Source organism: Loxodonta africana, chromosome 4 (genome assembly GCF_030014295.1).
Source record: "Loxodonta africana isolate mLoxAfr1 chromosome 4, mLoxAfr1.hap2, whole genome shotgun sequence".
In the NCBI taxonomy this organism is placed as follows: Eukaryota; Metazoa; Chordata; class Mammalia; order Proboscidea; family Elephantidae; genus Loxodonta; species Loxodonta africana.
In genome coordinates this window covers 142,866,341-142,880,108 of record NC_087345.1, presented here as the reverse complement: position 1 = coordinate 142,880,108, position 13,768 = coordinate 142,866,341, and the positions used below count along the sequence as shown (strand labels likewise).

Sequence of the window (13,768 nt, the reverse complement as noted above, 5' to 3'; positions counted from 1 at the left end):
TATTCTCATTACAGAATAAAGGAGGAAGAAATATCACTTTGTAGATGGGAAAATTAAAACGATAATTTTTCCTTTAATCTCCGCTTTTGATTCTTTATTGAGTGTTGACTTTTTAAAAATAGCTCCTGAGCCATTTGTATAAAATTTTTGTGTGCATGTGCGCATACTGGTGTGTGTGTCTGTGTGTCTGTGTCTGTGTGTGTGTGTGTGTGGTCTAAGATATTTAAATGTCTCAAATGACTCACAATCAAGAAAGGGCATCACCATCAGCAAAAACAAAATAGAGTATATGGAGGTTTCTCGTCTAACAAATTGTCAGTACTTATTCAGTGAATATTTTTGAATAATTTAGGATGACCTGTGGTAAATCCCGAAGAGTAACTTTACTAACTCAGGATATTAATGATTTCTTTATCATTATAGAATAATTAACAATTCTCTTTGAAAAAAAAAGAACTGAGTCAAGCTGGGACAATCCTGTTGTACCCCGTGGAATACTGCTTTAACTGTGGCCCCTCCTACATGCTGTTAGATAACAGTTGACCAGGGCAGTTGGGGCATTGCCTTCTTGTTGTTCTGAGGAAAGGAGAATAAAGTAAACAGGCTCTGCTTAGTCAGGACAGTGACAGAAGATGGATCTCAAACATCAGTGTGTGAAACTAAATGATGGTCATTTCATTCCTGTCCTGGGATTTGGAACTTATGCACCACAAGAGGTAAGGATAGGGGTCTTGGAGTTGAAGATTCAAATGAAAATAGCCCCAGGGTGAGTGGGAGCCAACCAGGGTTGTTACGTCCTTGTTCCTCGTTGACTCTGGGGGATTCACTGGAGTCTCAGTTTCACCAGGCTACAGATAATTCATGGTTAAAGAGAGAAGGTAGACAGACAAGCTTCACTCAGTGATTCTGTGCCTGACGTGCGGTCATGTACAGATTATCTGGGCATTGGTATTTCCTCCTATTTCCATCAATGTCACAGCTTGTCAGAAGAGATGAATCTTGGCAGTCAAGAGCATTGTCCGTCAGCTGCCTTGTGTTCAGACTGATTGCAGTGTGAGGGTTTTCTCTGTATAGTTCTATAATCCAAGAAATCTCTCCTCCTACCTAAGAGACACTGAGTTTTTACCTAGGAGACATGATGTACAGCAATCTTTGAGGTAATCATCTCGGAAATGACGGTGTCTGAGGAATTGTGGGGGATAATTTCAGTTTTGGGGCTGAGCACCAGGTGATAAATGGTGCCCCTGGACTGAGTTGAGTTTTACTCATATGTCCCTCACGGCTGAGAAATTCATCCTGCAAGAAAAAAGGACACCTTTTTAGGGGAAATGTTACAGTACTTAAAAGACCAATCTTCTATTCTTGGTCCTTGTTACTATACCTTAGATTTGAAGCAAATAGGTGGAGTTGGTCCCCTCACAGAAGAGGAAGCAAAGGGAACAAATCACTAGACTGGAAACCAGATAATCCACATTCCAGATTTGTTTTTTAGACTACTTAGCTGTGTGACAAGGACTAGTGAGTGAACAGCCCTGGTGGCACAGTAGTTAATAGCTCAACTGCTAACCAGAGAGTCAGCAGTTGGAATCCACCAGCTGATCCCTGGAAACCCAATAGGGAAGTTCTACTCTGTCCTATAGGGTCACTCTGAGTCACAATCAAATCGACAGCAGTGGGCTTGTTTTTTTTCTTTTTTTTTTTTTTTCCTCACCTGTAATATGGAAGGAAATATCTAAGAGACATTATAAAAGACAAGTGACAGGTATTGTCTATTAGTAGTGCAAAGGAGGTTGAGGGAGAGGTTCAAGGAGAGCCCTGAGGCTTCAGACTTGGTAACTTTCTCATGCTGGTACACTTAAGGAGGGAGCATGGCCGGGGGCCGTCAGAGGGCAGTAAGGACTGAGTATCTAGTTCCTGGTGATGAGGTTGAGAAACAAAGCTTCTGAAATACTAAAAAAGTCATGAAATGTATTTTTTCTTTTTCTTTTTTTCTTTTATCATGTGCGCTCTAAAATCGGTGTCCAATTTTTAGCAGATAAACCAATAGTTTTACATTTACCACTATGATTACATCTTCCCTAATTTAATTGGCCTTGGCTAACACCTACTTTACTAATCCCTTATGTGTACAGTTAATTTCTTATTTAAGAATCTATACTCTAGACTACCATTTTACACCGAATATGGACGTCTGTTGGCACAGTGGTTAAGAGCTCAGGATGCTAACCAAATGATCGGCAGTTCAAATCCACCAGCCGCTCCTTGGAAACCCTATGGGGCAGTTCTGCTCTGTCCTAGAGGGTCACTATGAGTCAGAATAGACTTGATGGTAATCGGTTTTTTATACAAATAGAGTGGATGTGTACAAAAGAATTCACAGGAGACTACTATCCTCAGAAAGTTTTTCTTTCAAGGTTGGCCCTGAATGGCATCCAGAAATAAGATTTCAGGAGGAAAGTCATCATTCTCTGCTTGATAAGGCTATTTGTGTCTAAACTGCTTGCAAAAAGAATGAGGTTTAGGATGAATAGCTGCTTTCTTTCTGGTTTTTGCATTTTGGTGTGTGCTAGAGTTGCCTGATGAGGGTCTGTGCCCTGGGGCAGTTAAGCCAATGAAACATACTCCAAGTCAGAAAGAGTGAGAAAGTTTACTTAGGAGGTGTCCACCACCAGGCGTCTGACAGTGACACAGACTATCTCTATGGAGTATTACTCTATGGAGTAATGTAAAAAAAAAATTTACATTAGAGCTTATACAGGATTTTTACAAGGGTCAGAAGGGTCTTTACAGCACACACATGGCATGGCCAAGGGAGTTATTCATTATAAGATAATGACAAGAGACTCTTTATCAGACTAAAGAGATACATGTAAGACACCACTTTATCAGGCTAAAGATATTCATGTCAGACACCTGGTGGTTAGACAGAACAAAACAAAGTTTTCAGCATCAGATCAAAACAAAGAACAAAGTTATTTGCATCAGATCAAAACAAAGTCATTAACAGAGGTATGTGGAAAGGAGAAGGCAAGGAGAAAAACTAGAGGTTCATCATGGCATTAGTTCTGTCAAGCTTTCAGTCTCCAATTTTGAAAAGGAGAAAACATGCTGGGGACTATTAGGGTCACGCTAGGCAGAGAGGGCCTATGTGACCAGCCCCCACATTCCTCACATCTTATCAAAATTCCACCCTGGAGGAATCAAGTATATTCTGTGTGACTCCACTACAAACTCTTGGAACCTTGTGCGTGTTTTCCTCTGTACATCCCCCTATACACCTTCCTCCTTTGCTGATTTTGCCTTGTGTCACTTCACTCTAATGAATCATATCCATGAAAACAACCATACGCTGCAAATTATTTAGCCAATCCCTCACCTAGCTGTGGCCTCGAGACTTTCAATGCCAGTGAAAAACTACCCCAGTTTTCTTGAACTTAAGGAATTCCTGGGATGCCCACTTTCGTTTCTTAAAGTAGAAAAGTTCCAAGCAAACCGGTGGGTACCTTACATGCGGAACTAACACAAGATCTGAGGGAATAGTTCATTCTGGTGAAGGTCAGTGCTTGTGGCAACAACAACCTCTCAGTTGAGTAGATACCTGAATACTATCTTTTGTTTTTCTTAGGTGCCTAAGAGTGAAGCTGAGGAGGCAACCAAACTAGCTATCGATGCTGGGTTTCGTCATATTGATTCAGCTTATCTGTACGAAAATGAAGACAAAGTTGGACAAGCCATCTGAAGCAAGATTGCTGATGGCATTGTGAAGAGAGAAGACATATTCTACACTTCAAAGGTGAAATGTCTATGATGTTTGTGTGACTATTTATGAAGTGAGTGTATGGAAATTGGTTATATCATTGGCTGAGTGGTTTGCTGAACTATGCATAGTAAGAAAAATTTTATTCACACATATCGATGTACTAACACTGGTATCAACAGAGGAGAGAGGTGATGAATTTCTAATCATTGCTATGCTCAGTTTTTATGATTTTAAAGTATTTTATTTTCTGAGCCTCAGCCTAAAGCACTGTGATTTTGCATGGATGATAGAATCACACAGATCTGTGACTCTTCTCTCATAAGATTGAGTTAGACAAAACTTGTGAAATTGCTTTGTATACTCTATTAAACATAATTCAGATGATGGTTGTACTTGTTACTTGATAATGATTTTTATCTCTCAAGTCACTTCCTTCTATTTTTTATTAGTTGTACTGACAGTATACTCAAACTGATAACAGCATTTATGTGAGTAGGTCATATAAAAGGGAAACCCAAGAAAAAAGGGAATTTTTGCCCCTGCAGTCACCTAGTTTTCAACCAGTAGAAAAATATCTAAGTATTAGAAGCAGCCATACAATAACTTTCCAGTAGGTGAGTATGGCAGTTCTTGCAAAGTGGGTGGAGGCCACCTTCTTACATATTACCTGCAATGGGACCCTCCTAGCTCAGTTATTTTTCAGTGTTCTCCACTGTATTCAATACACGTAAGTAATCTCATTCATTTAAGCTGTTTATAGGGCAGGGTTTCTGTCTCTTTTAGATATATTCATCATTTTTCTCTATTACATTTCAAAATGAAACCCACATTTTTAAAAGTATCACAATAAATGACTAAGACCCTTTAAAAAACCTAAATATTATATCTATTCCAACTGATTACACTCCAGGTTCACATTTGTTCTGTCCACATTAATGACTCAAGTTTCGCTTAATATCAATGACGTCGGCAAACAAATTTCAGCTTTGAATTTGCTAAACAAGTCACAATCCCTATATCATCTGTTTCTATATTTTCATTAAACTGCCTATAGTATTAATCAAACACAACTCCCTTCTTAATCTCTGCAGCTTTGGGCCACTTTCCTTCGACCAGAGTTGGTTCGGCCAGCCTTGGAAAAGTCACTGAAAAAGCTTCAGCTGGACTATGTTGATCTCTACATTATTCATAGCCCAATGGCTCTGAAGGTTAGAAATTTGCATAATGAAACCTATTTCACTTTCACTGTCAGTATGACCGTCATCTTGCACAGATGGTAGAATTCTGTTTTTCTTTGGAGGCCATATGGATTATTATACTGGGGAAGGATCCAAAATAATAATTCATGTTTCTGGATTGACCCTGTTTAGTTCATGTGCCTACCCTTAGGCCACTGTGTGTTTAGAAGAATAAGGAACTCTGATTGTACAGTTATAGCTGAGTCTGAGTTTATATTGCAATTCATTATTATGGAAATTAGGGTCATGTGACTTATTGCCTTTCCAGGTAAAAGAGAAGCATTTGATAAAAAAAACAACATATACTGGGCAGACAAAAGTATCATAAGTCAAATACTAGCCCCCATTATTATATCGGAAAGTGACGTTTATTAAAGCATAAACTAGATAGGGGATTATAGAGAGGCTGTCTCTCAAAAGACATTCCTAACAACTCTAGACATAAAACACTTTGCAAATCTTAACATTCGGAGAGTTGTTCCACCTACCTTATGGAGGCTTAGTGTCCCAGCCATACATGTACCTCACAGCATGGCTTAGAGTGGAGACAGTATTTTGTGATATCACTATAATGACTGCTTCTATTCCAGCCTGGAGAGGAGCTGCTACCAAAAGATGAACATGGGAAACTAATATTTGACACAGTGGATCTCTGTGCCACATGGGAGGTGAGTGCTTGGAGCAGACAGCAAAGATGAGAAAGCCAGGAGAAGGGAAACTGGTTCACATCTTGCACCTATGTGAACTTAAGAAAACACATATGTAGTCCTCAATCTCACTTTTCTCTTCTTTACCGTCAGGAATTGGACAAATGATCTCAAAATTCTCTTGGAGTTCTAGAATTCTACTTATTCCTTTAACAGCATTTTCCGGGTCATAGCAGAGTGTGACCTCCCTTCTGAAAGGACGGTGACACAATCCTAAGGTTATTGGCACTATAAGTCCATAAAGCTACTTTTGGAGGGTGAAAGGAGAAAATGTTTCCATCTTATCTAGTAGGATACAGGAAATTGAATGATGAATAAAGATTATTTATATAACTGTTTTCACTAATCATATGTTCCTAAGACTGACGGAGCCAAATTTCAGAAAAGTGTAGATATTTGCAACATCAAGTACAGTCCTATCTCTAACATAAAGCTCCCCTGGAAATGAGTGTAAGATACATGTAACTTTCATGGCCTTTTTCACAATCTTTGAGGGCCTGAAATTAAATTTTTCTAAAATTTCTTTTCTTTAGTAAATATGAATCCTGGAATATATATTAATGTACTTTCATTAATAAGCTTGATCAACCAGAACAACCCGTGATGTTAACTCAGTAACTCCCAATACCTTACTCTCCCTGTAGTGCCCCGTGCTCTGCATCTGACAAATGACTCTCTTCGCCTGTCATGGCAGGAAATGAGAGCTCTGCCCCACAGGTTTCCTCATCGCTCTGACTCCCTGCCTGGTGCCCGGCTTAGAATTTGGTGTGTTGTGTGATGTGTTCATTTATGTTTTACCATTTCTCTACCTACTTCCTTCTGATATCTAGCTGAAGACATTCTAACAATCTTGCTATATTTTATCTACCTTATATAGAATTAGGATTATGATATTCATCTATTAATAAAAAATTTATGAAGAAACTATTGTGGGGGTGGTAACAAAATGAAGCAATATACCTGCCCTCATAGTTCTTGTATCTAAATGAGAGGAGATGAATAAAAGGTAACCACAAAAAGATAAAAAAGTAAACAGTTAACTGTATGATTTGGCAGATGGTGATAAGTTCAGGGGAAAAAATAAAGCTGTTATGTTTAGAGGAGTGAGGAGTGTTGTAGGGGAAGTGGATGGGTGTGGGTACGAATGTAATAAAGGTTTCTAAGGGAAAGCTTCATTGATATGAGGACAAATGAACCCAGGTCTGTAGTAAGGTGTGACTCATGGGATTTCTACGGGAAGAGTGTCTAGGCGGAGATGACAGCCAGTGAACTGCCCTTTATGAGGTAGAGTATTTTCATGTCCAAAGAACACCAAGGTCTCTCATAAAGCTGGAAGAGAAAAGAGAGAGAAGAGAGGAGCTCAGAGGGCAATGGAGGTCAGATCATGGCAGGCCTCATGACTTTGGGTTTGACTCAGCACGAGCTTGAAAGCCATTAGATGAGTTTTATCTGATTTACTTTATAAAAGGGTCATTCCATATTTCCACTGATACATGAGATCCTTGCCACATATGAGTATTTAAATTTAAATTAATTAAAAATCAAAAAAATTTAAAATTCAGTTCCTCAGTCACATATTTCAATAGCTCAATAGCAACATGGGGCTAGTGGCTACCAAATTGTACTGTGTGCTGTTTCTGTTAGGTGCTGTAGAGTTGGTTCCCACTCATAGTGACCTTATGTACAACAGAACAAAACACTGCCCAGTCCTGAGTCAGCCTCACAATTTTTGCTTTGCTTGAACCCATTGATGTAGACACTGTGTCAATTCATCTCATCGAGAGTCTTTCTCTTTTTTGCTGACCCTTTATTTACCAAGTATGATGTCTTTCTCTGAGGACCAGTCCCCTCTGATGACATATCTCCAAAGTACATGAGACAAAGTCTCACCATCCTCACTTCTAAGGAGCATTCTGGCTGTACTTCTGTACAGTGTAGACGTACACTATTTATATCATCACAGGAAGCTCTACTGGATAGCATGTATCCAAATGCTGTGTGCATGATAAACTGCAGGGGTTAAGAGTGGAATTAGAAAAGCCATGTAGGAAGTTCATAAAATAATCCAGATGACAAATGATGGGATAAAACTGCGAAGGTTTTAAGATCTATTCTGGATCTATTCTGAGAGCAGAGATGACATGGTGCTTTGGTGGATTGAAGTAAGTATGTGAGACAGAGATGGTACTAGTTTGACTCTGAGGTCCTTGTTCTGAACAAATTGCTGGTGGTGTTCACTTTGAATGCAACAAAGACTGCAGGAAAAATGGGTTGGGAGGGAGACCAGAAGCTCAGTCTTTGACATGTTCACTTTGCAATGCCTAATCAGACATTCATAGTGATGATGAGTAAGTAGTTGAATCTGGGAGTATATTGATATGTAGGTAATGGGGTAGGTCTAGGATAGAGATATCAATTCGTGAGACTTAGTCATGTAGATGGTATTTAAAATTATGAACATAAATAGATCATTTGGGAGTGAGATAAAGAAGTAATAAGGTCTGAGGGTTGAGCCCTGGAACCCTTCAATATTAGAGGCCAGGGAAATGATGAGACTCTAGCAAGAGGAGCAGCCAGGGAAGTAAGAGGAGACTCAAGAAAGATCAGTGTTTAAAAGCCCTGTGAAAAAAACTTTCTCAAGGGAAAAGTTAATCAATGTGTCCAAGGCTAGTGCTGGGTCAAAGCGGATATGCCTACTGCCTTTAGAAATTCACGTCCCTGACTCAGGGTGTTTTGATAGATTAGTGTGGAGGAGAGCCTTACTGGAATGTGACACAAAGAGAGAGAAGTGAAAATTGAGGACAGTGTGCCATACTGTCACGTTTTTTCCTAAGTATGATACACTAATTCTGTTTTAGTTGTCACCATCTTCTTCCAATTTCTTCTATATTACTTTTGCTCTTCATGACAATCAATGCCAGTCAGTTTCATGGTCATTTCTTCACAGTTGTTTCTTTTAAAAGCTCTACCTCTTATTTGTGCAATTGCCAAATCATACAAATTATTCTCACAACCCCTTCCTTCCCAGGCCTTGGAGAAGTGTAAGGATGCGGGGTTGGCCAAGTCCATTGGAGTGTCCAACTTTAATCGCAGGCAGCTGGAGATGATCCTGAACAAGCCAGGGCTCAAGTACAAGCCTGTCTGCAACCAGGTGAGCCCCCTTTGCCCACCAGGGCTTCCTCTGCTTTCTGTTCTTCGCATCCTTTTTTGTATAATTATGTCTGATATCCTCTTCTCCTGTTCATCTTTTTGAACTAGAAGATTCTAGAGAGTAGAACCTCTGTCTACAAGGGCATTGATAGGATCAACTAGGTGTAAAGGCTATGTGTGGTTTGCATGCCTGAATTCTTTTCTTGGTATGTCTATTTCAGAGGTTCTTGACCTATAAAGTACACACACACGAATAATAACCAGAAAGTATTATAGTCCTCCAGGTTAAAGGAATGAAGTTACTAGTTCATAGTGATGATAAGGTAGAGGAAATCAACTCCAAAGAACATCTAGCAATACGATGGAGTAGAGCTAAGAATTGACTAAATCTCGGTCTTGTTCTCCTTGACTTCTACCATTAAATTAGTTACTTAAATATATCTGTTTTCCCAAACATTTTCAAAGGAAGTTGTAGATATGACACTTGCCACCTACATGCTTGTCTTGGTTGCCTAGTGCTGCTGTAACAGAAATACAAGTGAGTAACCATAAAGAACAGAAATTTATTTTCTCCCAGTGCAGGAGGCTAGAAGTTGAAATTCAGGTCATGCCTCTAGGGGGAGCTTCTTCCTTGTCTATTTCAGCTTCTGGAAGCTGCTGTAATTCTTCATGTTCCTGACCCTGTAGATGCATTTCTGTTATCTGCCTTCCTATTCCCCTTTTGTGTATCTGTGTCTGTTTTGACTTTATATGTTTTGACCGATTTTGCTTAGGATCCACACTATACTGGAACAGCCTCATTAACAAAACAAATGAAAATCCCTACTTCTAAATAAGATCATATTTACAAGTACAGCCTTTAGGTTTTCAACACACATTTGGGGGACATGATTTGATCCATAACAAGACCTCAGTATGCATCTCATAAGAATGAAAATATTCTCTCAGACACTCACATTTCATCATTTCTAAGCAAATTGATAATTTTCTAATATCATCTAATATCCAGTCCATATTCAAATTTCCAATTTTTTCCAAAAATCTGGTTTTTTTGGATCATTTGTTTTAATCGGGATCCAATTTGGCTCACTTACTACTTTTTTTATATTTCTCAAGCTCTTATAATCTGCAAAACTCTCTCAACTCCTTTGTATCCTATAATATCCAAAGGGGTTATTATCAAATATTCTGGATTTCCCAGATAAGTGCCTTGTGATATTAGATAACTTGTTTCTTCAATCCCAGTTCCTTTAAACTAGAAGTTAGATCTGAAGACTTAGATTCAAGTTAAACATTTTTGGCAAGAAAATGTCATAAGGTTGTTGTGTCCTTCACATTGCACCCCACTAGGAAGGACACATTTACAGATGGTCCCACCATTAGTGATGTTAGATTTCAGCACTTGGTTATTCAGTTAGTAGCCAGACCTCTTCTTTGTAATCATATGTTTTCCCTCTTGCAACTAGCTAATATTATGCTGGTTGATAATTTGGCATCAAAGAAAATCATGTTCCCCAACAAATTTACACTTAATGGTCTAGCATCCATTGATGATTTTTGCCTAAATCAGTTCTTTTGATAAGATCTGTAAATAATGATTTTCTATTTTTCTCATTCTTTGTATTTTTCTTACCTGATATTTTTCTATAAAACAAGAGTATATTCTATCAATTCAGGATAAACAGCAATTATTTCTTATAAGACAGAGTAAATATATAATTCTTACTCTTTAATTATCAATATTCAGAGAAAGCAATTACTTTCATAATCATTTTTGATAGGGCCAAATTGTTCTCTCTCTTGCATTTGCTCTTGCTTTCTCTCTCTCTACCTTTCTGCCTGTCTCTCATTCATATGGACTTAGAGATTTTTATTTATTCAATGTGTTAGAAATTATTTTAGTCCTTACTCTTTCTGATACTCAAATCTACCCACCAAACTGTTTCCTTTGTCCTTTGAACATACACTCATAAGCCTTTGACTACCTTCATGCTTTCTGGCACAATTTTTTGTCCATAGCTAAAAGGTTCTGTCATTCTCCCAGATCCAGAATTACTCTTCTCTCCTGGTTGTAGGCAACGGTATTTAGTGGCCAAGAACAGGGCAATACAGGTACTTCTTCTATGGAAGATCATTGTTTTTGATTCTTTCAGTGAACAAAGATAAAAAAAATTATTTTTTCAATCGTTAGTTCATATTGGTATTACTAGTTCAAATACAGCTTTACAGAGTTTTTATACAGGTTCATTGACCTTTGTCCTTTCTCTTACATTTTAATATCACATTTTCATATAACTTGACACATTTCTGTCTTGGCATTCTACAGGTGGAATGTCACCCTTATCTCAACCAGAGAAAACTGCTGGATTTCTTCAAGTCGAAAGACATTGTTCTGGTTGCCTACAGTGCTCTGGGATCTGCTCGAGATAAAAGATGGTAATGAGGACAAAGGGGAGTTTATCTAAAACACCATTATTGAAGAAACATTTTTATTTCCTGGTGTTAACTCTCAACTGTAGGCAAATGGGGTAGAGAAACTGCAGAAATACTTCTTAATAATCTCATTACCCAGACCGATGCTTTTACATTACATGTCTGGTTATAGATAGTTAATGTAAAAGAATTTCCAACAATGGAAACAAAGTTAAAAACAATACTGAAGATTTATTATTTGATCAACGGTTTGCCGATATGGAAACATGTAGCCTAAACTGCATGTTCCAAAGAAATGTGGCAGCATTGGGGTTAATATAGTCTGAGAGGAACAGAGTTCCAGAAGTCCAGGAGGTTTCAGCAGGTTTCTCATAGGTTTATTGAAATGTCCTTTGAGATCCTTTTTCCTCTGAAATGTCAGTTTGCTTTAAAACACAAATGTTGAAGCTTTTCAGTGAGGAAATGATGGGGGAGGGGTGCGGATAGCAAGGCTGGGTGTCTATTTGTCTGGAATGTGGGCTAAGGACTCAGGTTGTTAGTTTACACTTAAATCTAAAGAAGCAAATGAGTTCATTACCTCTAAGGGCTAGGTTGCTGATTATCTTAAACTGTGTCCTGTGAGGCCCAGGCATTCTGCCATATTCTCTGGGCTTGGCATATGCATCTCTAATTTGTAGTCTCCACATCAGTAATAAATTGTCTACATTAAAATCTGAACATAACTCAAAAACTGAAACAAAAGACATAAGCTCAAGTCGTGATTTTAACTGATTAACACATTTCAAGTAGTATTCTCCATAAGCTTCAGTTATCTTATGTCTAAAATCAGAAAAATAATAACTCCCAAGTCTATGAGGATAGAAAGAAATTACCATCTCAAAACATTTGGAAACTTCTGTACAAGTGTTACACACTATGAATAAGGATGAGAATGAACAGTTCCCATTAGGGGCCTATTCAATTTTCACCAATATCTTAGAAAAATTAAAAAATAAAAACTATCCAAGTCTTCCCACTCTCATTCCCCTTCCTCTGGGGCTATACCCAGAGAAGAAAAACAGCCAATGAGAAATAACAGAGGAAACCCAAAGACCTGGGACCATTGTTTTCAAACTAAACTCATTACCATCTAGTCTATTCCAACTATACCAACCCTCCAGGACAGAGTACAGCTGCCCTCATAGGGTTTCCAAGGCTGTAAATCTTTAGGGAAGCAGACCGCCACATCTTTCTCCCAAAGGTTGGCTTAGAACCACCAGCCTCCCACTTAGCAATTGAGCATTTTAGCCACTGTGCCAGCAGGGCTCCTTCTTCCAAACTCGAGAGAACATCAAAAGGACCTAGAGGGTTTTGAAAACACAGAATACTGGGTCCCCATCAGCTCTGTTCAATGCATCTGGGTGAAGCCCGAAAATTTGCATTTCTAAAAAGTTCCCAGGTGATGCAGATAATGCTGGTCCAGGGACCACAACTGGAAAACCACTGGTTTAGAGTCAGTTTCAGAAGCCTCCTGACAAAGTGAAAACTCAGCCTCAGGTGTTCAGCATTTCTGCATTTCCCTTCGGGGTAGACCAGAGCTCTCCCATTCTCTTGGATGATCCAGTTCTTGGTGCCCTGGCTAAAAAGCACAAGCGGACCCCAGCCCTGATTGCCCTTCGCTACCAGCTACAGCGTGGGGTCGTGGTTCTGGTCAAGAGTTACAATGAGAAGACGATCAAAGAGAACATGCAGGTGATGGGTAGGGCTGTGGTGTCATGGCACCCAATTTATACCCTTCACAGCTGTTCTTCTTTGTGAGGCTCACGAAAAGGTAGAGCCCTGTTGATTTCCCCTGCATTTCCCATGCGCATATGCCTTATGTGCATTCACTAGGGTTTTTCTCCTTCATGTGCAACAGGAGAGGCAGCATGGCTGCATGGAAAAGGATTAGACAGAAATCAGAGAGTGTGGACTCTAGCCTACCCTGCAATTTACTCTGTGACCGCGTGCATGAGGCATATCATTTCTTCATTTCTAAAAGAAATCAGTAAATTAGGTGATTATTCAGTCTCCAATACTCCAGGATTCTTCTGCCAGGAACCAGTTGAAGGTTCTGAGTCACACTCTCCCCATATATGTCCACTTCACCAGGCACAATAGATGATCCCTTTCTTACGTACAACATCTTTGAATTGTGTAGACTAAGGCCTCAACAACAATCTCTTCCACCCTGAGTGTCAACAGAAACAGACACCATTCCGGGAACAACCAAAAATGTTATTATCTGGTTTATAAATTTTTTTAAACTTTGTATGACATTAAAAATAATGGAGGGAAGAGTAAGTCTCCTCTCAATCTGTTCGTCACTTCCCAATTGCCCAGTCTTCTCTCCGTGCTAATCTCTGTTGGTCTTTTCCTGTACAACTTCCCAGATATTCCCTACATATAAAAGAATATATGCTCTCTAAAAATTACTGCAAACCACACACACTTGCATCATA

General features: G+C 39.0%; 1 pseudogene; it reads left to right on the top strand.

Moving 5' to 3' along the window:
* The first annotated feature begins 215 nt into the window (after positions 1 to 215).
* LOC100660774 (aldo-keto reductase family 1 member C1-like) lies at positions 216 to 13,278 on the top strand (annotated as a pseudogene).
* The last annotated feature ends 490 nt before the right edge of the window (positions 13,279 to 13,768 follow it).